The 24341-nt window shown below is 40.9% G+C and overlaps 1 pseudogene; it reads right to left on the reverse strand.

Moving 5' to 3' along the window:
• Positions 1-10918: 10918 nt before the first annotated feature.
• Positions 10919-19459, reverse strand: LOC119734737 (annotated as a pseudogene).
• Between the last annotated feature and the right edge of the window lie 4882 nt (positions 19460-24341).

Below are 24341 nucleotides of genomic sequence, written 5' to 3' on the forward strand. Positions count from 1 at the left end.
TGGGGTACAAATGTAAGTTGTTAAAATGGGCTCAAGAAGTAACTACAATGTAGGACTATGTACATAGTTCTAGGAGTATGCAAGACATGCAAGAGGGCGACATTTGGTTTGGTAGGTCAAATCATTTAAAGGGAATATACATCATTTGCTTTTGCTGTAATTTTCAGAAATGGATGGAATTGGGGGGTTGGAAATATAAAGCAAATATAGTTACACTGACTTTTTGGAGGTTTTGGGTTCGAAAATGCTATAAAAACCAAGAAAAACGATCATTTTCCTGTAGTCGGGTTCCCTGACTCCATATAAGAAGAAACAGAGCAGTTTACATACATTGAGGAATTGTAAGGTCAGGGAACCAGTCTAGCTGGCTCGTACCCGTTCATAGGTTTGTAATCGATTGCAAACAAGTGCAATGGTCAATTGGGGCCAGTATTTGAAAAAAAAAGCCAGTTGTTTCCAACGCTGATCGGCCGATCAGCGTTGGAAATTGATACAAAAATACCACTTTTCTTCAAAATGACAGTATACCAGGCGCCATAATTTTACAGGATGCTTAAGACTGTCATTTACCAACATCCTATTAAGGTATTTCACAAAAACTTGGTAGTTTTATTTTTCGATGTTTGCAAATGTTGTATATTCCCTTTAAAAGTGGATTTTGTGCTGTTATACCGGGCCTGTAATACACAATTGCCAGGAAAAATTAGTGATGGGTTTTTTTTTTTGGTTTTTCAGCATTCTCGAACACAAAACTACAAATGTGTCAGTGTAACAATATTTGATCTATTATACTTATCCCTCAAATAGTTCATTTCTGAAAATTACAGCAAAAGCCAATGATGTACATTCCCTATCCTACACATGGGCGATTCCAGCATCACTCGCAAATTTCCCTTTTTGCATCCTTTTCCAATCTTGGTGGTGTACATTGTACTTTTTACAAAAAAAGAGAATCACTCTTTCATTTTTGGTTGGAAATACTCAATATACAATGTACATGATGTATAAGGCATAAAAGGGAATGTACATCATTGGCTTTTGCTGTAATTTTCAGAAATGAACTATTTGAGGGATAAGTATAATAGATCAAATATTGTTACACTGACACATTTGTAGTTTTGTGTTCGAGAATGCTGAAAAACCAAAAAAAAAACCAAAAATTTTCAAGTAGTCTGGTTCCCTAACTCCACTAAAGATGAAATGGATCAATTTATAGATGCTGGACAATTGTAAGGAAAGGAAACCAGTCTAGCTGACCTGCACCCGTTCATGAACATGTAACCAATAGCAAACAAAATTTGGACTGGAAAAAAAGGCAAATTTGGAGCAGTAGTTGAAAAATAGTTTGGTTTTTCCAACGGTGATCGGCCGGCCACCGTTGGAAATTGATACAAAAATACCACTTTCTTGAAAATGACTTCACACCAGGTGCTATAATTTTACAGGATGCTTTGGACTGTCATTTAGCAACATCCTAGTAAGGTATTCGTAAAAATTTGGTAGTTTTGTTCTTTAATGTTTGCAAATGTTGTATATTCCTTTTAAGCATACGGTATAATGAAAATTAATGATACTAAATATGAGCATGGGCACTGTTGGACAAAACCGTCACTCGCATTTCGTGAAAAGGACATGGGCCTGCCAAAAAATTGTCTTGGTTTTAATCGAAAAGTTTCCTCAAACCAAAACCAAACGGTAATATGTACTAGATACCTACCCATACTGAAGAGTGAAGTAAAAATGAGGGTAACGAAATATCTTCAACAACTAACCGTATTTGAGTTAGAGGGGAAAAGTGCTGTCACTCGCATTTCCATTTGTCCATTCGTTTAAAGAGGTTGTGGAATGCTCGAAGACATTTCCGTCATTTTCCGGGTATATGTAGCCTAAGGTGTGATGAAATAAAAACGACTATTGTTTCTGTCATAAAATGAGTACAAAAGGTACTTTTTAGAGCTGTTTTTCAAGTCCTGTCATGCCTGTTTCGACCCGAACGTGCAATTCGTGTAAAAGTCATCGTTGCGGGCAGCAAACAAAACACAGTAAATCTTGACGTAATAAACAGGACTCCCGATGCAGAGTAGCATATACGAGTCCTGTTTATTACGTCACGATTTACTGTGTTTTGTTTGCTGCCCGCAACGACGACTTTTACACAAATTGCACGTTCGGGTCGAAACAGGACCTGAAAAACAGCTCTCAAAAGTACCTTTTGTACTCATTTCATGACAGAAACAATAGTCGTTTTTATTTCATCACACCTTAGGCTACATATACCCAAAAAATGACGGAAATGTCTTGGAGCATTCCACAACCTCTTTAAACTTGTGAACAAAATGAAGCATTTCCTCCACAACTCTTATCAAGTCTTGGCTAGGTCTTTTCAAACAACCTTTGTAAACCTTTTCAGTGTGCTCAAAAATACTAGGCCCTAATTCTAATTGCAATGAAAAAAAGTATCTTTTTTAAGTTATGTAGCGTCCGGTACATTCTTTCCTACTGGGTTAGGCTACATACATACATGTTAGTCCGAAAATTTGGAACTCTCAATACTGCGTATGAGAGTCCCAAAACTTAAGGTATTGAAAACAGGCAAAACAAGAAAATAGACTGGCACCTAAAACAACCAGTCAAACACAGCTTGAGTACTGCATCAATCAACCATGCCAAAAGAATTTAAGAAACATGTGGCATGAAGCGGGAACTAGTCTCAATTTAACACACATTTCTCCATAGTCAAGCAACCAGACTACATCATACATGTATTGACACAGAATGAAGAGGTCAGTCTTCTCAAATAGTTGGACCATGGTTGGACATGTACCAGTCTAGTATTTAGCCCCATTTTGAAATCACTTGACTTCCCTCTCATGTGCAAAATATTGAAGAAAAGTCTCCTTTAAAAATTGAATTCAGTCTGCAAACTTGGTTGGTGAACTACTGAGGACATTTTCTTTGCCCTAGTGGAATTTTTGGAGAAATTTGCTGGCTAAGCTGTGAGTAAGGTGGGCCTGATTTAGTTTTGCACGTTTCAGGGCAGTCCAGAGCCCTGACTGGTACATTGTATGACCGCCTACTTAGTACTTTACTTTAATTCAGTAAAAAAAAATCGGTCAAAGTAATAAGCACCTAAAGTGCGCAAATGTTGGTCACGCGAATGACGAGGATATTTCATGGACAACTATGATGACAAACACAATCGCAATGTGAACATGATGGAGGATTCCTACATTTGTAGTACAAACATGACAAACTGACGCCACACTTTCGCAATGTTTTGGGGTTAGGCCGACACTTGGTCATACTAATAAGCGTCAACACAGCGTCAACACACACAGAAGCGTCAACACAGCGTTGCACCTACAAAACACATTCAAATTGACAAAACCAGTGTTCAAACCGAACAGTATGAGCAACAATACAATTTTGGCTCAAAATTAATAGGTTAAACATCTGAAAATTGCAATTTTCAGTTCAAGAAAATTGGCTCTCACTACTCAGTCCAGCTCCGAAATAAGCAGCCATGTTGCTTCAGGGGCAGCGCTAGCCCCATAAATGTGGCCTATTTACTGGACTGCCTCCGTAAACATAGGCCACACATCCACATGTACAAAAATCGTGTCGACTTTGCCAACATTTGATTTTCACATTTAGGCTTAGTTTGTAGGGTTTTTTTGCTTTAGAAGCATACTCACCCTCTTTATAGGCTAATCAGAAAGTGCTGCCTTTTTCAGATGTATATTTTTCGTGAAATTTCCAGATTCATTTTTACACGTTCGCGTATCAAAATTTCAACATGAAATTTCACAAAAATTAGACATCTGAAAAAGGCAGCACTTTCTGACTAGCCTATAAAGAGGGTGAGTATGCTTCTAAAGCAAAAAAATCCTACAAACTAAGCCTACATGTAAATGTGAAAATCAAAATTTGGCAAAGTCGACACGATTTTTGTACATGTGGATGTGTGGCCTATGTTTACGGAGGCAGTCCAGTAAATAGGCCACATTTATGGGGCTAGGGCAGCGCAGACGATACCATTACGCAAAAGGGGTAGGCCTAACATTATACAATAAATCAACAAAGGGCGGCCATTAGTATACAACATGATAATTTCATTTAACCTGCAAACCTATATCTGAAATGGTGTAGTCCAAGCTTCGTGCGAAGGCACGATGGCGGACAACGGCAGTGCTGCTAAACAGATCATTTTTTTTCGCGTGAAAAAGCTCCATTTTCGTAAACGAAATGCAACATCTGACCCACCAAAAATCTCTTTTAGTCTAAACTTTACAGTTCTAGCCTATGCCTTTTTTGTCAATTTAGAATGCGTTTGGCACTGTTGACGGTGTGTTGAATTGACGCTTCTAAAACTTCGGAAATCAGGACCCCGTTCCTATATAGGAAGGGAAAGACTCACCAAAATAGATTGACTAAAAAAGTAAATGACACTCAAAATTGACATTCTGATATTTCTTGACACATCTGAACAATTGGCAATGACACCTTCTTGAATATCAGCAGGTTTAATTTTGTGGAAAGAGGGTAGGGCTTTGATTTATGAGGGAAATTCAGGGGTAAAAGACGATGATGACAACCAGAATACAGACTCAAAAACCAAGATGGCAAACGTGAAAGCTTGATGCAATGAAAGCTCGTTGCTGATTGGCTGATAAAAAATAAACATCTCATTTATTTGTTTAGCAGCCAATCAGCATGCAGCATCGGGCTTTCATTATGAAGGGCTTTCACTGTCTGACTGCCAAAAAAGTTAGGAAAGTCACATTTTCTTTGAAAATGAAAGTGCTTTCAAAATTACAACTAGTAAAAACATGAGTTTATGTGAAGAAAAAAAAGACTGCTTTAGCCTGCAAAAGTCACTTTGGTACTGGGCAGACATTTTCAAAAGTCAGTTTTGAACAGGACTCGTAACTGAGGTGTACTGTCCTAAAAAAAAGAAGTAAGGTCTGGGATTACCAAAATTCTTTTGTCACTTTGTGTACGCTGTGACTACTACGCTGTGACATGTGTTGACGCTTGCCAAGTTACTAATACTACGACTCCCGACACTTACCTGGCCAACATAAAGAAAGTCGTTTGTTGATTCAGCTTACCTGAAGCTCGAGTCAAAACTGAAATTGTAATTTGTATGCCTTTTGAGTTATTAGAAGGAAATTCTCTGGGTTTCCGATTGTAGGACTAGCAGTAGCAGGGTTTCATTACAAGTACAACATGATAAATTTACAATGAATGAATAAGGAAAACGTGTACGCAATTAGTCGGTTGTAACTTGTACGTTATTGCCTAAACCGTACTGGCGACGTCTGGGTTTTGAACGTGAAGAACTTGTTGCCACCGAGAGTGCGGTAGGGCGCCCTCATTTTCATCAGTTTCATTTTTCTTCAGCTTCATCCAGAAACCACAGGTCCGAGTCCGACAAATTCTCATCCACCAAACCCCCAAAAAGGCAACAACTTAACTCAAGACCAGAACTTACATCAAGTTGTTTTTAACCCTAACCCGGACCTGGTCTTTACAAAATGTTCCCTCATTGATGTAGAAAGTAAACATCTGCCCTAGTTGGTGCCAGTGGCGTCGCCAAGGGGGGGCCAGGGGGGGCACGTGCCCCCCCTGGAAAACCTAGTGCCCCCCCGAGTGCCCCCCCATCTGAGATTTGGGTTGGTAAAAAATATATATATATTTTGTTATATTCAACTCCCATCATCTGAGTTGGTTTTTCATAAGGACAAAGAAGCACAGTAATTCGTATTTTCTTCGAATGAGCTGCAAATGTGGCACCATTTTGCATCTAGCCCATCCTCCGTATGCGAAAATTTTCCAAAGGGGAGGGGGGCACCCCCTCCCCTTAGACCCCTCCCCCAGGACGGCGATCCGTATCCACTTAAGTGCCCCCCCCCCCCCATCAAATGCTGGTGCCCCCCCTGTGCCCCCCCAGACTGAAAAGTCTGGTGACGCCACTGGTTGGTGCCGTCCCGGTCACTAGATCATTTTCAAAGTGTCCGTGGATTTATCTCAGAAAGTCAATTACATGTACCAGCCACGGGAAAAGGTTTTCAATCAAGGGACATGTTAACCATATACAAGAGGATTTGACTAAGAAGCCGGAGTCCATCACTGAAGAAACCTAGAACAGCTCACATGTACACATTGTCGTAAAAGTTATCTTGTTCTATGCAATACCCCTTACTCTGGGGGTTTGTGTAGAAATATCACATTATACATATTACTGGCCCCACTACCAGGCCACGCTGTGACCGCAAGCCCCATTTTAAAGACAGGATAAGGTAACCAACTTTTACGACAACGTAGTCCGTACTGTGGACATCAGAATCACTTTCAAACACGGACCCAGTTCAAACATGGTTCAAACACGAATGTCTTTCTTTCTGAGATGACTTTAATGATGTTGCATATTTTCATGATGAGCAACTGCTCCTTTGTCAACAATCCCCCCCCCCCTTCCTTCTTCTTCTCGGGTCATCACACCACCCCCTCCCAGTATTGAGCACAGGATCTCGCTCGGGGGTTGAACTTCTCTAGGTCCTCGTGGGTGCAGGGTTCTGGCAGGTGGGGGCAGACCAGCAGGTGGTCCATGGACTGTTCAGCCCCACAGTCACATGCGGTTTCACCATCCTCATTATATCTCCATTTCTGCATCAGGGCTTTGCAGCGTCCGGTCCCTGTCCTCAAACGGTTAAGACATGACCAGGTGGGCCATTTCCAGTCACTTGAGCCTGCTTTTAGGGATTCCTTGGGGCTGAAGGAGAGCTTGTGTGGGCTTGTCTGGAGGTGATCAGACCAGATGTTTAGTCGGCGGTTACAGGCACTACCATCAAGTGGATCAACAGAGTGAAGGAAGCTGTGCCTTGATTTCAGTCTCTTCATTCAAACAATGAGCACACGACACCCCACCACACCACCCCTCTTTACGTCTACGTGGAAAACAAAGTCAAATGGGACACAAGAATGCACTTCATGGATTGATTACAAACATTACATAACACGGACCTTTAGGAGATCCAGCATACACTTGCCTTTTACTGCATGTGTGACATGAACTGGCAAATTAATATGAATTCCGATTTAAAGAGGAAATATGGGCTTCACTATTTATTACCAAACTCAATGAAGCATCTGTCCCCTTTCTGTGGGAGTCCTCGGACGCGTGCTGCCCGGGCCCAGGCATACGGAATTGAATGCTCCAGGAGGAAAACGTGTCGTGTGCTCATTGTTTGAATTTGCTTGATCTGAATTTGAAATTGTCGGACAATAGACGAATTTAAACAAATTAACAGCACTTAAGCGATATTAATGGACGAATTTGATAATTAGAAACTGCTCGAATAATCATAACGTTGTAAAATCGCCAGGAAAACCTATAATAAAACTATATTAAAACGAGACAAAAGTCCACTTCTTGAATTAATTTCAATACAAATGCACATACTTATTAATGTGACCATATCGAAACAAAGTTTAGTTCAAACTATCAATTAACGTTGATATGACTACCATTATTCTAGGCGCATTTTAAGATAATACAAAATTTTGAAAACAAAGTCAAATGGGACAAAATAATGCACTTCATGGATTGATTAAAATTCATCACATAACACGGACCTCTAGGCGATCCAGCATACACTTGCCTTTTACTGCATGTGACATGAACTGGCAAATTAATATGAATTCCAATTGTTTAAAAGAGGAAATATGGGCTTCACTATTTTATGACCATTGAAACTCAATGAAGCATCAGGTTTTGTTCCCTACTGAAGAATGATTTACGTATCATGATCAATTTCTGGAAGGTCGATCCCCTTACTGTGGGAGTCCTCGGACGCGTGCTGCCCGGGCCCAGGCATACATGTGTAGGCAGATCTCCATCGAAGAGTTCGGGAGTACGGTTGGTCGGTTGTGGCGTCGCTGTCTGGCTTCGGCATTTTGCCGCAGAACATCTGGAGTTGCAGTTTTGACGCGATTTGTTTTGTCGCGCTTGCCACCTATAGGCTATAGGACGGTCCATGGCGAGATTTTCCCAGTCGTTGATCGAAATGCTGGCGGCATTGAGGTACGTGGCGTTTGATGACGTCCTTGAAGCGCGGCTTCGGCCTACAGCCGGGCCGCTTGGGAGAATCCGGGAGCTCGCCACGGAGAGGAGGATTTTCGGCAGTCTGTGCTCCTCAATGCGCACGACATACCCCGTCCAGCGGAGCTGCATATCCAGCAACGACATGTCCGCTTAACGCAGCGCACTTTGTCATTGGTACCCCCCGCGATCCCGCAGGAAATATTGAGAATAGACCGGAGGTGGCGCCGCTGAATGGTCCATATTGGTTCTCGAGGCTGCATGCCAGTAAATCGATCTGAAATATACGCCGGTCAAATCACAATTTGCATGCCCTCAAATTCTTCAATATCTCAGCATATTGTGGGCCATGAATTTGAGGGTTTGTAAACTGAAAAAAAATATCGGTGGAAGCCGTGCACAGGAAGGTAAGCTTGTGTTTCTGTGGAACTTGGATGAAATTGGGGCCATATTTTTTTTCCAATGGAGTGTATAGGCACTGCTTTTCAAAATGGCGATGGGCTTCAGGACTATTTAAAGGGGTGATCATCTTCGGGTGGAAATTTCTCTTAACAGTCATCAGATTAGGCTACCAGAAAAAAAAATGAAAAAGAAAATGAAAGATGATGTAAGGTAAGCTTTAAGGTACCTTTAGACTGCGATATATGAGAGGCATGCGGGTTGGCGCTGATAGGCCTTGCTATGGGATTTACTACATAAAAACGAAACTAGTGGCATCATGTACTACATCTGACGTTTACTCCAAAAGTTTCAATTCTGAAACCTTGGCGATTTGCCAGCTTGTTTGCCTATTCATCAGCTTTCCAACAAGATAGGTTGTCCACAACCATTTATGCTGGTACCTTATTAAGACTGCAATACAAGAGAGCCATGCGGGTTGGCGCTGACAGGCCTTGCTATGTGATTTGCTGCACAAAAACGAAACTATTGGCATCATGTAGTAGCCTGCATATGACGTTGACTCCACAAGTTTCAATTCTGAAACCTTGGCGATTTGCCAGCTTGTTTGCCTAGTCATCAGCTTTCCAACAAGCTATAGTTTGTCCAGAATCATTTATGCTAAGGTGTCTTTAGAATGCGATACATGAGAGCCATGCGGGTTGGCGCTGACAGCGCGCATGAATAACCTTGTCAAGTTATACCAACGCTCTTGTACCTGACGTTGCAAACTGTTAAATAACCCGACATTCCTGAAGAGATGTAGAGATGCAAACGTGGTCCCAAAGACTCTCCGCCTACGAGACCCTATCAAAGGAAACAATTCTGCTCAAATCATACACACTGCCAATAAAGCCCTACTCCGATCACAAATTATGCCTCGACCAGATGTTGCCTATACCGAAGCGATTAAGACATAAAGAGAAGCAGGGATAGTCTCCGCACGACTATGGACAAAACTGATTATGATAAGATATCCGCCCTCACGGATAAATCTGTATCCCACACATTTCATGCCACCCAAAGGAAACAGATCCGAAAATTCCAACGCCTCACTTCTTTTAACAAGAAGAGAATGGACTAGAGCCTCACGCAACACGTCCAAAGGGAACAATGATGACATGGAGAAAACGAACTCAGTCGTAAACCTCAACCAACGCCAGCTATCTAAAACGGGAATCAAATGTCTTAGCCTTGTGTATGAATTTTGCTACTACCCCTAGCAAGATATCCCGGTGGAGGAGTTCATTCAATCGATTGAACCTTCTATCCGCAAGATGGAAAAAGAAAAGGCAGACAATATCCGTGGTACCCATCTTCCAAATGGGGGCGCCCTTCAAAACTGACCATTATTATGTATACTATATTATTATATGGACAATTTCACGGCGCATTGTAATGGTTATGTTGAGCGGGTTTTCTTTGGTGGGATTGATGTCAGAAGAACTCTATAAACACTTCAAATCATTGATGACAACAACAAATTGTCAAAAAAATTGTCACCAAAAAGTCCGCAGGGTGGGGGGGGGGGGGGGGGGGCAAAGTGCCCCCTGCCCCCCCCCCCCCCCCCCCACTGGATACGCCACTGTACTCTCCTTGAATCGTAGCACAGCCTTACCGACTTCATTATACAGGCATCTTCGCTCATCCAGCTCGAAATGCCCACGATTCTTTGGCCATAAAACCGCTCCGACCCATTGTGTCGTCAACTTGCATTGGTTCCCCAACCTCCACTGTCAATAACAGAGCATTTTTGTTGCTGCACATGTGTTGCTGCACATGTTATGCTGCACATGTGTTGCTGCACATGTGTTGCTGCACATGTGATGCTGCACATGTGTTGCTGCACATGTGTTGCTGCACATGTGTTGCTGCACATGTGTTGCTGCACATGTGTTGCTGCACATGTGTTGCTGCACATGTGTTGCTGCACATGTGTTGCTGCACATGTGTTGCTGCACATGTGTTGCTGCACATGTGTTGCTGCACATGTGTTGCTGCACATGTGTTGCTGCACATGTGTTGCTGCACATGTGTTGCTGCACATGTGTTGCTGCACATGTGTTGCTGCACATGTGTTGCTGCACATGTGTTGCTGCACATGTTGCTGCACATGTGTTGCTGCACATGTAACTGGAAAAAGAACAGTGGGTAGACTTTTTCCGTTCTGCATTAAGCTTAATATTTACAACCAAGCCGTTGTGCTAGCGAGAATAGAACATGTCACACTTCAAATTGATCTTGGTAGCTGAACTAGAACAATTAATATTGTCCCAAACAATTATCATTGAATTATCATTGAATTGCCTATTATATACTTATTTAGAAAGACACCGACTCTGTATTCAGAATAAAACGCCAGAAAAACCATTGCAGTTAAACTTTCCTAAACAATCATTTATATACTCTCTTTTACAATTTTTTAATACAAACTTCAATGGCTTTATATAAAATATTAATAGAAATATTATTTGTACAAACATGTAATACGAAAATACAATATGCTATACTTAGACAAGTCTATTATACAGGCAGCATGAAAACCTGTCCTACTAAATAATTAGTTGACAAAAAAATATCAGTGAAAGCTTTCTTTGTTTGTTTGGTGAACATAATACCAAAGATACACCCCGCCCAGCCGCAGGAAGAATTGGTATACAAAACTGAAAGGCAAATTGAACAGACTCTTCACAGCTCAGGCCAAGTGAATTGCGACGAGCACTTTTACCCTTGATTTTTGGAGAGGGCGCTATTGAAATATTCATCAAGTGCGAAGTCATGAGTAATTCATACTTATTATTCAATTTAAATTTCTTGAAACAACATACCAGAATATAGAACGGCATGGCTAAATAATTATTCTGTCTGCAAAGACTGTGGGGTGGAGGACATCGGCTGGTTCCCATCTTCAGGCCATCTGATGTCCATGTTCCATGTAGCAAGGCTCCTGACCCGTCTCCGGACCCTTCTTTATGATCTGCTTCCCGCTGTCCACGGATACGGTATCCGAGTCGGTCGTTTGATTTCTGTGTCATAAATAAACCAAATGATGGGAAAGTTAAATAACAACATAATGTTTTCTTGTCTTTTCAATATCACCGGACTATCAGTCGATAACCATTCGGTGTATCATCGATCAGCACAAATGGAAACGTACTTCTTTTGTTCTTATTTGTACTGTTGAAGATAATCTGGTACCAATACACTAACACACACATTAAATCAACAGATGTTTTGGTGTTATTGGGATTTTTTTCTGTTAGAGGCGACTTATTTCCGTAGGCGAGTTATTGTGAAGCTGTTTTGATTCATAGTTCAGTGGTAATTTTTGTCTGTGAAAAAGAAACCCTGACGACGCTTTACCACCCTTATAATGTTTACATAGTTATGCATATATTTCAAAGAACCAAATCAACACGCCACTGTGATGACTGCAGGGTGAAGCCTTTGGGCGCTCTGTCGCGTTTTGTTTTTACCTTTCTGCTTGTCCTAATGATGATTGAAAATCACATGAACATTTCAATATGCTGATGATAATTTGGAGGTTATTGTGTAGGGGAAACCTCAACCTTGTATCAGGGCTTACTTTATTTCAACCTCCTTTCCAACAGTAAGTCCTGGGATGGGAACTTGCTTCCTGTATCCTGATTAGATAGCGCAATTAGTAGCCAATGGATTTATATTTGCAACGTGTATTACGTGTTTTCATGTTCAGTGTAATTTCTAAAATTTCCTCCTTCTCAAAGATGATAATTTTCTGTCCAATCTGATAATATTAATATGAAAAGGGATACTGCATATTGGCTGGATACAAAATTGTAACATTTGAACTATGAAAAACAAAAAGTGTTTTCGTAACTCACGCCGCGACGAATTGATTCTGTTTTTACCTCAGACACAATAAACAAAAACAAGCGCTGATGTAAAGCACACGCGGGCAACAGACTATTCCTTATTTGCATACGTATCCCCCCAAAAATGGATATGCAAATGATCCAATACCAGTGTGAGAGAGCAGGTAGTGGTGGGAGCGTACTGCTCGACATCATGGGAACGAGGTTGGGGGAAACCTGTCTTCCATTTTCCCCTAGAACTATTCGTGACATGGCGACTCACCTTCTTCGGTACAAGAAAATCCCGGTGAACACCAGTATCGCTACAATTATTATTACACTGCAAACCGCAGCGATAATGATGGCCGTCGGCAGCTGTTGGTTACCAGCGACGTCCTCGGGGCTACCAGGGTTGTCGTCTCCTGAAAATAAATTGATTACATTGATTATTTTTTCCCCAAATAGATCGACACCATGTCTCATTCACAAACCCGAAATGCCTTTGTTGTCGTTGTTGTTGTTGTTGTTGTTGTATTTATGACATCATTTACTATTGTCATTATTTTGATGATATGAAATCGATATCAGACTGTTCCATATGTAATAAGTATGGTGATGTCTAAAAACAATTAAAAAATCTTATCCACAGCGTTTATTGATTAACTAATTGTAAAACGCAAATGAAACGTTTCTTCTGAATAAATACGCTTCCCCCGAGGAAACAACAACAACAACATAATTATGGTCAAACATTGAGTCACTCGGAAGACCCATTAGGCTAGGTTATTGGAGTAACGTGCAGGCCCGGATTACGCAATAGGCATAGTAGGCACTGTGCCTCGGGCCTACGGAAAAAAATGGGGTCCTATGAAAAATTTGGGGGCCTACGAAAACTTGGGGGAAGGCCTACGAAACTACCGCAGTGTGCCATAAAACACATAGGCCTACCCACACACACACGCGCAGAGAAAAGTTTTTACAAAGGTTTTAGGGTCTCTCTCAGAGAGCTAGGACCTATACCAGTTTGGCCTGGCTTGATTTGCACAGCCCCCCCCCCAACAAAAAGTGTGTTCTGGATCCGTCCTTGTACCCCCACCCCAAATAGGCCTAATCTATAGCCACAGATTTTTATAATTTTTTTTTTTAGACAGGGACATTTTCCGGTTCTTATTACATGATTTTCCTAGTGTATCCAACCTCAGGCGTTGATTACTCATAACATGGTTTTGGGCGAAATTCCTCATTTTGTCACAATAGGTCACAAAATAATGTGCCCCCTCGAGATGAAAATGAAACTGTCTTGAAGCGCACACGAAAGCATTATGATTGCGTTTAAAAATGATCCCTCTCTTGTAATGCAAATGTGCCCCTCAAAAACACAAACACCCCTCGCGCATTAACAAGATTGTGAACCTTCTCGAGATGGAAAACTATCCCTCGAAAACACGAATGACCCCTCTCGCAAGAAAACAAAATATGCCCCTCTCAAAATGGAAAACTGTCCCGCAAAGAAAAAATAGTGCTCCTTTATACGCTTTTAAAATGTAATGCAAACATTTTTAAAAGTGTATGTAAATGTTGGTTGTAAATTTTACTCTGGGTAACATGTATTCCTTGCAATGCAAATGAAAACAGTTTCACAATTTTCTCCTCTTTGACTGAAGGAAATTTTTTATCTGAGAAAATGGCTCTGTTTGGTGATGCCCTCAGTTATAAAAACGTTCTGCCGCCGCCGATTGGCGTATTACATGTGCAGGTGTTAGTAAAAATTATACTCGCTTGTACACAATACGACCCCAATTTAGATCGTTCAGTCGCCAAAAGTTCATGGATTTGCTTTGTTTCATCTCAAAGGCCTTTTCGTGATCGTAGACTTGAGTCAAGGCGTATGGCAACCCGGACTCGAAAAAAAAGACCATGCGAGTGGCAGGCTTGTTGGCTCCGTTCGCCGTCATTAGGGGCGTAATTCCCGGGGTGGGGGTGGGGGTTATACCCCCACACTTTTTGACCGCGGGGATGGGCTATTGAATTACCCCCACTTTTTTGTCATGAGAAACTAAAATGTATTTAGTAGCAGAGAAAGTGGAGAAAAAAAGTACAAAAGCTTTCAAAAATGTAAGCGCGAGTATACATAAATGGTAAGAGCGTCCCAGTATAATTAGGTGTCCAGCCCCCCCCCATGAATTTTCCCAAGCTAGCTAAGGGAGCTGAATTAGAATCAGACAAACAAAATTCCCTCGTAAAAAAAAATTGTAAATGGGTCAGTAGTTTGATATAAATATAATGAGGTGGAGGAAACTTGCTAGAAATTATCTCAATGATAGCGACATATCAGCGTCGGCCGAAAGACGCGCGACGCGAAACAATAATTGATGAGACAGAATAAGGACGAGCATGGTGAGGTTAATTGCTCGTAGTGACTCTGAATAGTCAACTGCTCGGTACATAAGAATGATTGTAGAAAAGAGTTACGTAACAGCATTCATGTGTATAGCACGATGCTGATGCATCTTTCGCGCAGCTATGAAACACAGAGTAAGTCTCCCACTGCGGAATTAAGGATTATGTTTTTAAACGCAAAGAGAAAAGCACCTACTGAAACAGCATAGTTGTTAAGCTGTCTGACAGCGGACCCAGTGTTAGGGGTTCGAACCCGCATGGTGTCATTTTTTTGGTTTTCGTTGACCGCAGTTCTGTCATTGAAGAGTATTAATTTCCCGTGGTCATTTACCAACAGCAGTTAGCTCGGTCGGTCGGTAAGCTGACTCACAAGTTGGGACTGTCTGCGAAGTCCAGGTTGGCATCTGCGTATAGGTACGGGGTTCTTTTGCTGACTCGGCAGCAAGGCTTAGGGTGCCACCTCGTTTCCTCCCTTTATGGTGCCTGACTTTCGAGTTACATGGATGGACAGGGAAGGAGGTGTGGTGGGCCGGGTACCGAGTCCCAGAAGAGTTCTATATGGAAGTCGGTAAGGGGCTCATTGAGTTAGGGTCATAAGTCCGACTCCTGAAGACTTGGCCATCGCCACATAACTTTTTGTTTTATTTTCTTTCTTTTCTATTGGAGAACAATTGCAAGAATGATTAGTTTGTTATTTTGAGAGCTTGTATTTTAATCGTTCGAAATTAATTTTTAAAATTGTTCGAAAATACAAAATTCAATCCAGCTATAATGTTTTTATTTCATTGTCGCAAAACTGCATGTACATGCTCAGTACCTTTGCGCATACCTTGTTCAGGCCTGTTCCCTGATCCCAGACATCAGCGCGGGGGGGGGGGGTGTCTTTAAATCCTATAGTGGATTATTTATATTTTCATATTTTTTTATATGCACAGTTGTAGCAGTCAACCCCCGTATATGAAGCGACTTCGCGCTGCAGCTTGTGCCGACATGACAGAATGTACAATCTTTTGGCATGGGTTTCAGAACCGGATTTTAGCTTCGAGGAGTTTTAAGCAGCGATGTTTATTATTTACATTCTCCACTTTGTTCTTATTCTCTCTTCCTTTCCGATTCCTTCTCCATTCTTCGGAACACTGATGCCTAGGGCCTACGAAATACTTAATCCGGGCCTGACTTGAAAGTTACTCGATCTTAATGAACTTGAACACACTTTATATTCTTCACCGTACTGAAAACACTAATTTTGCAATCTTGCATGATCTTATGAGTGGGTTTCTCAGTACGCAGTTGACTTCCGTTTCGTTCAGAGTGGCTTTCCAGTGTCGCACCAATCCAAATGCTGTATGGACTTAAAGATGAATTAAATGTCTGCACGCAGAAGTGCATCTTTCGACGCAGGCGAACATTTCATATAATACATTTGCGTTGTTCAAGAAATTATCACTCCACGGAATGTATGGGTGCAATTTTTCGGTCAAAAGCGCGCAAGCCGGTCTCGGACTTTTAATCCACGGCGCGAGTTTTGAGGCTGTGGTCGTACCAGATAGATCTGAATCACTTTTACAATGATGTAATCACCCTTTGTTTACATGTGCGATTTCTTATGAGAGTGAGGCTGGGACAGAACCGCCAAACTCACATAAGACAGCGCACGTGTAAATAAAGCATGACGTCATTATGCTTCAGGTCAATAGACTGGGTGAAATTTGTTTTCAAAATTGGATATTGTGGTCACGTGATGCCAACGTTAGGCAAACGGTTCTCTTCTGCACTGCGTGTATATCTCTTGAAATATGGATGTTTAAAAGACTAGTGTTGACATAGGCCCATACTGTTTAATGTGGGCCAAATGGCATGCAAAATATGCCACGTCATAGACCACATGGTCTATTTTAAAGGAGACGCTAACCTGGCAATGTTGATGATGAAGACAATGATGAAGATGGTGGTGATATCGACGATGTTGCTGGTGGTGATGGTGATATCGATGGCGTTGATGGTGTTGATAGGGATGAAGGAAACGACGATGACGACGATGGTGATGGGGATTGGAGAACAGGTACTTCACAGTGGCGCCGTGCCGCCGTTGCCGCACGGGTTGGACATACACCAATTCATGTCCTCTACAAATAAACACAAAATTGAAAGGAAATATGACAAAAGCTAATGACACTTTGTAATTGGATTCCCTCAACAGCGGATCCAGTGAGGGGCAGGGAACAGGGGCCGTGCCCGCCTCCCCAAAGAATCATTTTGGTTTTTAAGTGAGGTCGCCAAAAAGGCAGCCCCTGCGTACACCACTTAATTCTTTGCTCAACAGAATGAGGTTAAAGTGGTCAGAAAAGTGGTGTTGTATACGCACGTGCCGCCATTGCCGCACATGTCCTCTATAAATAAACACAACATTGAAAGGAAATATGACAAAAGCTAATAACACTTTGTGTTCACGCAAAGTGACTGTGTGTATAATTGTAATTGGACTCCCTCAACGGCGGATCCAGGGAGGGGGCGGGGAACAGGAGCCATGCCCCCCCCCCATAAAGAATCATTGCTGTTTTGAATTGAGGTCGCAAAAAAAAGGCTTAATTCTTTGTTCAACAAAATGAGGTTAAAGTGGTCAGAAATAAACATTGTCTCAGATCGCACAACAGAGAATCTAGAATCTAACAGAAATAACAAAAACAAAACAATTCCCGGCCCTTAAGCGGGCCCCGAACCCCACGCCGTAAATTGTTCGGACATTTTTTTTGGGAACAACAATAGTTGTTGGCCCCCAACAAATTGTGTTCTTGATCCGCTCTTGGATTCCCTTTTCCAAAGTACTATCGGTTGGTTAGTGAATTCCAGTTGTAAATTCCTGTAGAATAGAACGTGTCATTTGAAACTGGAATGAAACTGAACAACCACAATTTAACGCTGTTACCAAAATGTTTTTGATTTAACAATTTGGTTGAACGAAATATCCACCCCCAAAATGACAGTTTTAAAATTGAAATCCCTATTTTTAATATAACTGCACTTCTTTAACACCGGAAGCAAAAAAGGGTGGGGGAAATCTTCACAAAAATATAAACTGTTCTAAATTGATAAATTTATATTTGAAATGACAGCAAGCCAGACAAAATAATTTCACAGGGTGTCTAGTACCAGTACCGATCTTTAATGATTCGGTGGGTTACTTTTGGGATTAATGCAAATGATTCTATATACCTTAAATGGCCTAATTGGCGATACTGATCATACTAAAGAGCGAATATAACTCACCTGTTATGACCGGAGCCGTGCAGACGTGGCCGCATCCATTGGAACAGCATTTCAGCGGGGCTGGGCAGGACGAATCGTCCGTGCAATCCTCGACGCACAGCCCGACCCTGTCATCTGTGATATCAGGGCAGAAACCCAACCTCCCTGTTCAAAAGGATAAGAACATCGTGCTGTCATATTACTTGCACTATTCAAGTTTTCGAAGCGTGGGTTGGGGATGGGTGGGGGAGAGGTGGAGGAGGGGGGGGGGGTTAGTTCGAGGATCAGACATTTACGTAGGCAGAGCAACGGTACAAACGTGGGATACACCGCAGCATGGTCTTTAGAGACTGTGACGTAATTTCAATGATTCAATCACAACATGTGGTCTAAGCTGTGGATTGGCTGATTTTTATAAAAGGTTTTGTCATACACCAACGGATTACCGAAGAACAGATAGAAGGCGCCCGCTGAAAATTCAGAATCCCGAGGTCAAGACGCAGCTTTTTGCATAATTAATTGCCAAATCGGCTCGCTAATCATAGACCCTTGCTGTGCAAGAAAATATTCCATAGACCTTTTGCAGGGTGAATCAGGCGCTAAACGTACAACAAAATTACGATATTCAAATTTGAAAAAAAAAAACCACACTAACCTCCGCTGTTCTGCCTTTGCTCACAGCGTGGCCCGCTGTAACCGGCCGGGCACAGGCAGCCGTACCCCTCGTATTCGTTGTAGCACGTACCGCCATTGCTGCACGGGTTGGAAACACACTGGTCTGCATTCACTGGAATAACAACAAGTAGTACATTTATTATTGACTAATTACTTATTTTCGAAAAGCAAAACCCGTGCATACTTGCCTGTTGATAAACGTTCATATTCGTTGAAGTCGGACGAATTGTCAGCTTGAAGAGGGGGGAAAAGAATTTTAAACGAATTTACGACACGCGGAAACTTCACGAAGGCGCAAAAGAAAGACACGTTGGTTTGATAACAGCAAGTAACGACGAGTATTATTCAAGACGCAATAGTTGACACGATGTTGTCAAGAAAAATGGGAAAGGTGTCCAGTGCGTATATCTGTGAATTTTAAACGATTTGGCATATTTCCGCAGCGTCTATCGTTCGAAACCTATAGAACTGACTACAAATCTTCAAAAATGTGAACTTACAAATTTCCCCTGCTGTAAGAATTACAGCAATCATCAGACAAATTGCCGCATCCATCTTGCGAACACAAGTTCTCCTTCTAAAAGTTCTTCTACAAAACCAAACCAAGAACGCTAAACTCAGTTCTTTTCTTGTTAACTGTTTGTAATATAACTGATCATGACATCGTCCAGTCCCAAACTGTACGCCAAGTACTGCCGAACACCAGTTGCACGCGATTACTATCAAAACAGACGATGCTTGACGCATACTTTATTTACGGCGGGTTTCTTTGTGTGGGTGCAGTGTACCGAATCGTTGCCTTGGGTTCGGTGACAAGTTTATGAATGACTAATACGTCATAGTAAGCGCCATTCATCGAGTTGCATGCCTTATAAGGTCATTCTGGAGCTCTGGGTCACTGTCCCATTCAAACTGGTTGCCATACCGATTTCGCTGTGACACACCTGTGAATATAGTTTGAATTTGTGTTGATCGGCTTTTTGATCAAAACTACGAGTCATGAATGAGTAGCCTAATTTCATTTCGATATTTTTATATATATATTTTTTTATATATGTTATTATTATTCCTTATTGGAAAAGTTAAAGCAACGCACTCGTTTTCTAGTCGATAAAGCAAGAAACATCTGCTATATGGAATGACAATTCCGTTGAATGGTTGGTTGTAAAGTAACAAAAAACGTTGGGAAAATAGTCCAACAACAAAAATATAGGTTTTCTCAGCTATTTTAAAATATTTTTATCATTACAATTCATCAACTCTATCATTCGATTTCGTCCACGAAAAAATTCACACGCTTTTAAGAAAACCAGTTTAGTGATTGACCGTTCAATTTCAAAGCTTGGTCATCCTCTTTAGTCACCGGGCCGAGAATATTCGTCATTGCATGCAGGTCAAATTCGTCCAAGCTAATGCCGAATGGCAGGATTTAGAGATCCTACTCGTCCTATATAAATCAATTAGACGAATTGCATTTCTGAATAACAAGGTTCGACCTAGACGAGATGAAATCGAATAGTCCAGAACGAAAACGTGTGCTCATTGTTTGAATTTGCTTCAACTGAATTTGAAATTGTCTGACAAAAGAAAAAAAATAAACATCGGAAGTGCACTAAATCGATATTGGTGGACACATTTAAATATTAGAAATTGTGAATTCGAATGATAAACGTTTGAAAATAGTTGGGAAAACCTATATTATAACCAAAAAATGCGGTATGTTTCGCTTGAAAACTGCGATCCCAATTAAAGCCAACATACAAAGAACGAAAGCAACACACCGATTTGTCGGACGGTAACCCAAGAAATATCTGCTGTAACAAATTAAAGGTTCGTCCCATGAATGTTCGAAATATAGGCCCAGGAATCCTCAACCAAAAAAAAAATTAGGCTAACCAATAACAATGTGCTGTAGATGTGTTGAACACGAAATTACGATTGCTATCAAAGTCAACATGCATGGAACACAAACAACACTCGATTTCCGGACGATAAATTGTCAAGAAATAATAAAAAAAAAAAAAAAAAAAACTATGTAGTCCTGGTTTGTTTCTAACGCGAACAATAAAAGTCGATTTGAAGCCAAATACAATTTCCTTCAAAAGAGGGCGCGCTGCATAGAAAGTTGTCACCACGGTAAAACTTATTTTCTGCTTGGCTGAAGTAAAACTTACTCGTTTTTTTGGATGATAAATCAAGAAAAACCTTCTGTATTGAATTATAATTTCGTCGAATGATGAAGCTATTCAGTGTAGCCAAGCTTGGTTTCAGTGAAGCTTCGTTGTTGTTGTTTTATTTTTATTTATTTCTTTTTACTTAGAACTTAGAATCAATTGAATGTTATCCAACACTGCAGTAAATCAACTTTCTTTGGGGGTCAGTGTTACACAAGCATTACTGTTGAAGAATGGCGAAGGTCAAAGGGTAAGTTATAGCATGGGGGGGAGGGGTTGCAGTGACTGGTAAAAAGATAAACAATCAGCTTGTTTTCTGAAAATACTATGTACATATATTGCCAATTGATTAGCTCCCTTTATTGAAAGCTCTAGGTTAGTCTTTGGTAAGCAGTGGTAAGCACCTAGTTATCCTTTAAGTGAGCACCGTCGTTTTGAAAGACAGAACATGGAATAAAGCAAGCACGATCGGACATATCTGGGAAGCTGCGGGCCAACGAATTCGTGTTCATGCATGATTCATGTGGATGTGCAATGTTATTCCTGGACGGAGTAGTGTTTTGATTAAAAAAAACACAACAACAACAACCCTGACCCCATGAAGACCTTTAACCCCAGTTTGGTCATGTGACATGCTGAGGTTGGGCTACTGATAATTTTCACAAAGTTCGGTGAAAAATTTGTTGAAACATGTAGGGGCAATAGACAATGTCAACGCTTGTAACTATTAGCAAACGGACTAACGAATGAACGCAAACCTTTTTTTGTGATCCGTGGACAGAACTTTAAAACAGTGGTTGCGTTTAAAATTTCGAAACTTAAAAAGTACCAAGGGCGGATCGGGGGGGGGGGGGCAAAGGGGGCCAGCCCCCCAAAAACGAAACCAATTTTTTTATGTGACATCGCACAAAGGCAGGCAATGAGTACACCACCATCTTTTCCTCAAAAAAACATTGGTTAAAGTGGTCAGAAATTGCCTCAGATCGCACCACAGACCATCTAGAATCCAAAACTTTTCGGGGCCCTTAAGCGGGCCCCGAACCCCACCCCGTAATTTTTTTGACCCACTTTTTGGGGGGACCTTTTTGTTTTTACTCACCCTGTATACTCCGGTGTATAACTTTATGTACAAACCTACATTTGATAATACAACAATGTAGGCAACCCGGCATGCAAAGGCACAACTCAGAAATGCAGGACTTCTAATGGGAATTAATAATAATTCCCATTTGATAATTAGGTACCAATCATCTCAATCACACTTTGAAACTGCATGTTGTAAACTCTAATACGAAAGGTTAAAAATGCTGCCATCGTCGTTATCTGGCACATTCTTCCATCGCAAAGTTGACTCTCCAATCGGCTACTGGTGGTTCGCAAATCAAGCGCTTCCGAAATCCTTCCAAGCGGTGGCGCGCTCTTCTTGAGCCATTCATGATGAAATCCAAAACAGCCCGAATGCTTTCACGGAGGATGTGTAATAAGTAACCCGTGAATTAAATGGGTATCTTTGGTCAGTAGGGTCACTTTGGTCAGCACCTATATTTTAGTTACAAGTGAATATAAATATTTGTGAAACAAGATTCGTCAGTAAATTTGATATAATTAGTTTCAGAAAATGCCACTGCAAAGTGTAATGCACTTGTGGATTTGAAGTGGATAATTATGTAATGTCAAATTACAAGAAGTCAAAGGTCAGAGGTCAAGGAACAACAAGGAATCACAATCAAAGAGGCACTCAGATTTTTTTTTAGAAATATAGGGTCAAATGTTCCTTTTTTCTATATTTCACCTGGAACGAAACAATTAAAAAAAAATGTTGAAATGTTGCCCCAAAACTTGCCCCAAAACGAAATTAATTTTTGTCACATCTGTTTTTGGGCCCCACCCCTTTGTTAAATATTATGTTTTGACACCAAACAACACCAAAGTGTAGAGTTTAGTCTAAATGTTTTAAATACAGGTTTTCCCGGCTATTTTAAACCGGTTATCATTCGAACTCACCGTTTCAAATATTCAAATTCGTCCATCACTATCAATTTAATGCACTTCCGTTTTGTCTTTTGTCAGACAATTTCAAATTCAGTTCAAGCAAATTCAAACAACGACCACACGTTTTCGTCCCGGAGTATTCGGTTTCATCTCGCCTACGCCAAACCTTTTTTATTCAGTAATCAAATTCATCTAAATGATTTATATAAGACGAATTCAATCTCCGAGTGCTGCAACAGCTTAGACGAATTTGATCTGTAATGACGAATATTCTCGACCCGGTGACTATAAAGAGGGTGACCAAACTTAGAAATTGAATGGCAAATGACTAAATTGTTTTTTTTAAAGCCTGTGAGTTTTTTAGGACGAAAAAGAATGTTAGAGATGGTGACTTTGAATAACAAATGTTTCAAAATAGCTGGGAAACTTATATTGGGGGCAATCCAATTTGCCAAGTTTGTTATAAAAGCAATAGTTAAATATGCCTAAAAATGATCGAGGTTACCCCATTCGACTGCAGTTTTATAACCCATGAATTCAAGAGTAAGTGTCCTTATATATTAACTTTCTCACTTTGGAAGAAATAAGATATTGATAGCGACGGTGGCCAATATGACCCAGTGGCTGGGCATGTGTTTAGATGCATCTGGTGAGCTTAAAATGAACAAAGTCTGAAAGCTTAAGGTCAAAGATAAGGTACGATCCATTACCTGTGTGTTGTGAGCGCACTCAACTACGTAGTTGTTATTGATACACAAAGTTCAATGGGTTTAATATTTAAGAGTATGTCCACGAGAGGACCATGCAGACCGTGACAAGGTGGGGGTCGGCGGATTTGGTTAAAATTTGGGGGGTAGGTGGGTCATAGGTAGCCTTGAGGTTGTACAAAATATTTGGCCAATCTGACCTCCGTAGCAGAAAAAAGAGCCAAAAATGTGTTTTTATTAGTGAAAAATGGTGATTTTTATGATTTTGGGGTACAAAAGTTTAAACGCTTGCTGCTCAACAGGGGAAAGCAGCAGAGAAATGAAATTTGCAGGGTCCTGAGGTTGTATCCTGACCTAAAACCAGGTACTCAAAATTTAGAAAAAAATTGCTCTTAGGAGGCAACGGCACTAAGGGTACCCCCAAAGTTGAGTCTTAGAAATAGCGATCTTTAAGTCGCCGTAGCGTCATTAGTGCAGGTCTTTGAACAATGACACTCAGGTGAAAGAGAGTTCTTATCATGGTCCTTAAGTATCAAGAATAAAAACATTGTTAGCAGTTTTTAGTATAAAATGGCAGGAGTCTGTTTTACCCCTATTTTTCGCTAATAAAGGGACGGGGGAGGGGCATACAGTGCCCCCCCCCCCTTTTCTGTAGTTTCAAAAGTCGACAACCAATTTTCATGAAATTTGCTACCAAGTTTTATATTTCCAATTTGTAAATAATGACGTCAAAAATATTTTAAAAATCTTTAACAGAGGGCTTTTTTTTGCA

This window comes from Patiria miniata, unplaced genomic scaffold, assembly GCF_015706575.1.
Source record: "Patiria miniata isolate m_02_andy unplaced genomic scaffold, ASM1570657v1 HiC_scaffold_28, whole genome shotgun sequence".
Lineage (NCBI taxonomy): Eukaryota > Metazoa > Echinodermata > Asteroidea > Valvatida > Asterinidae > Patiria > Patiria miniata.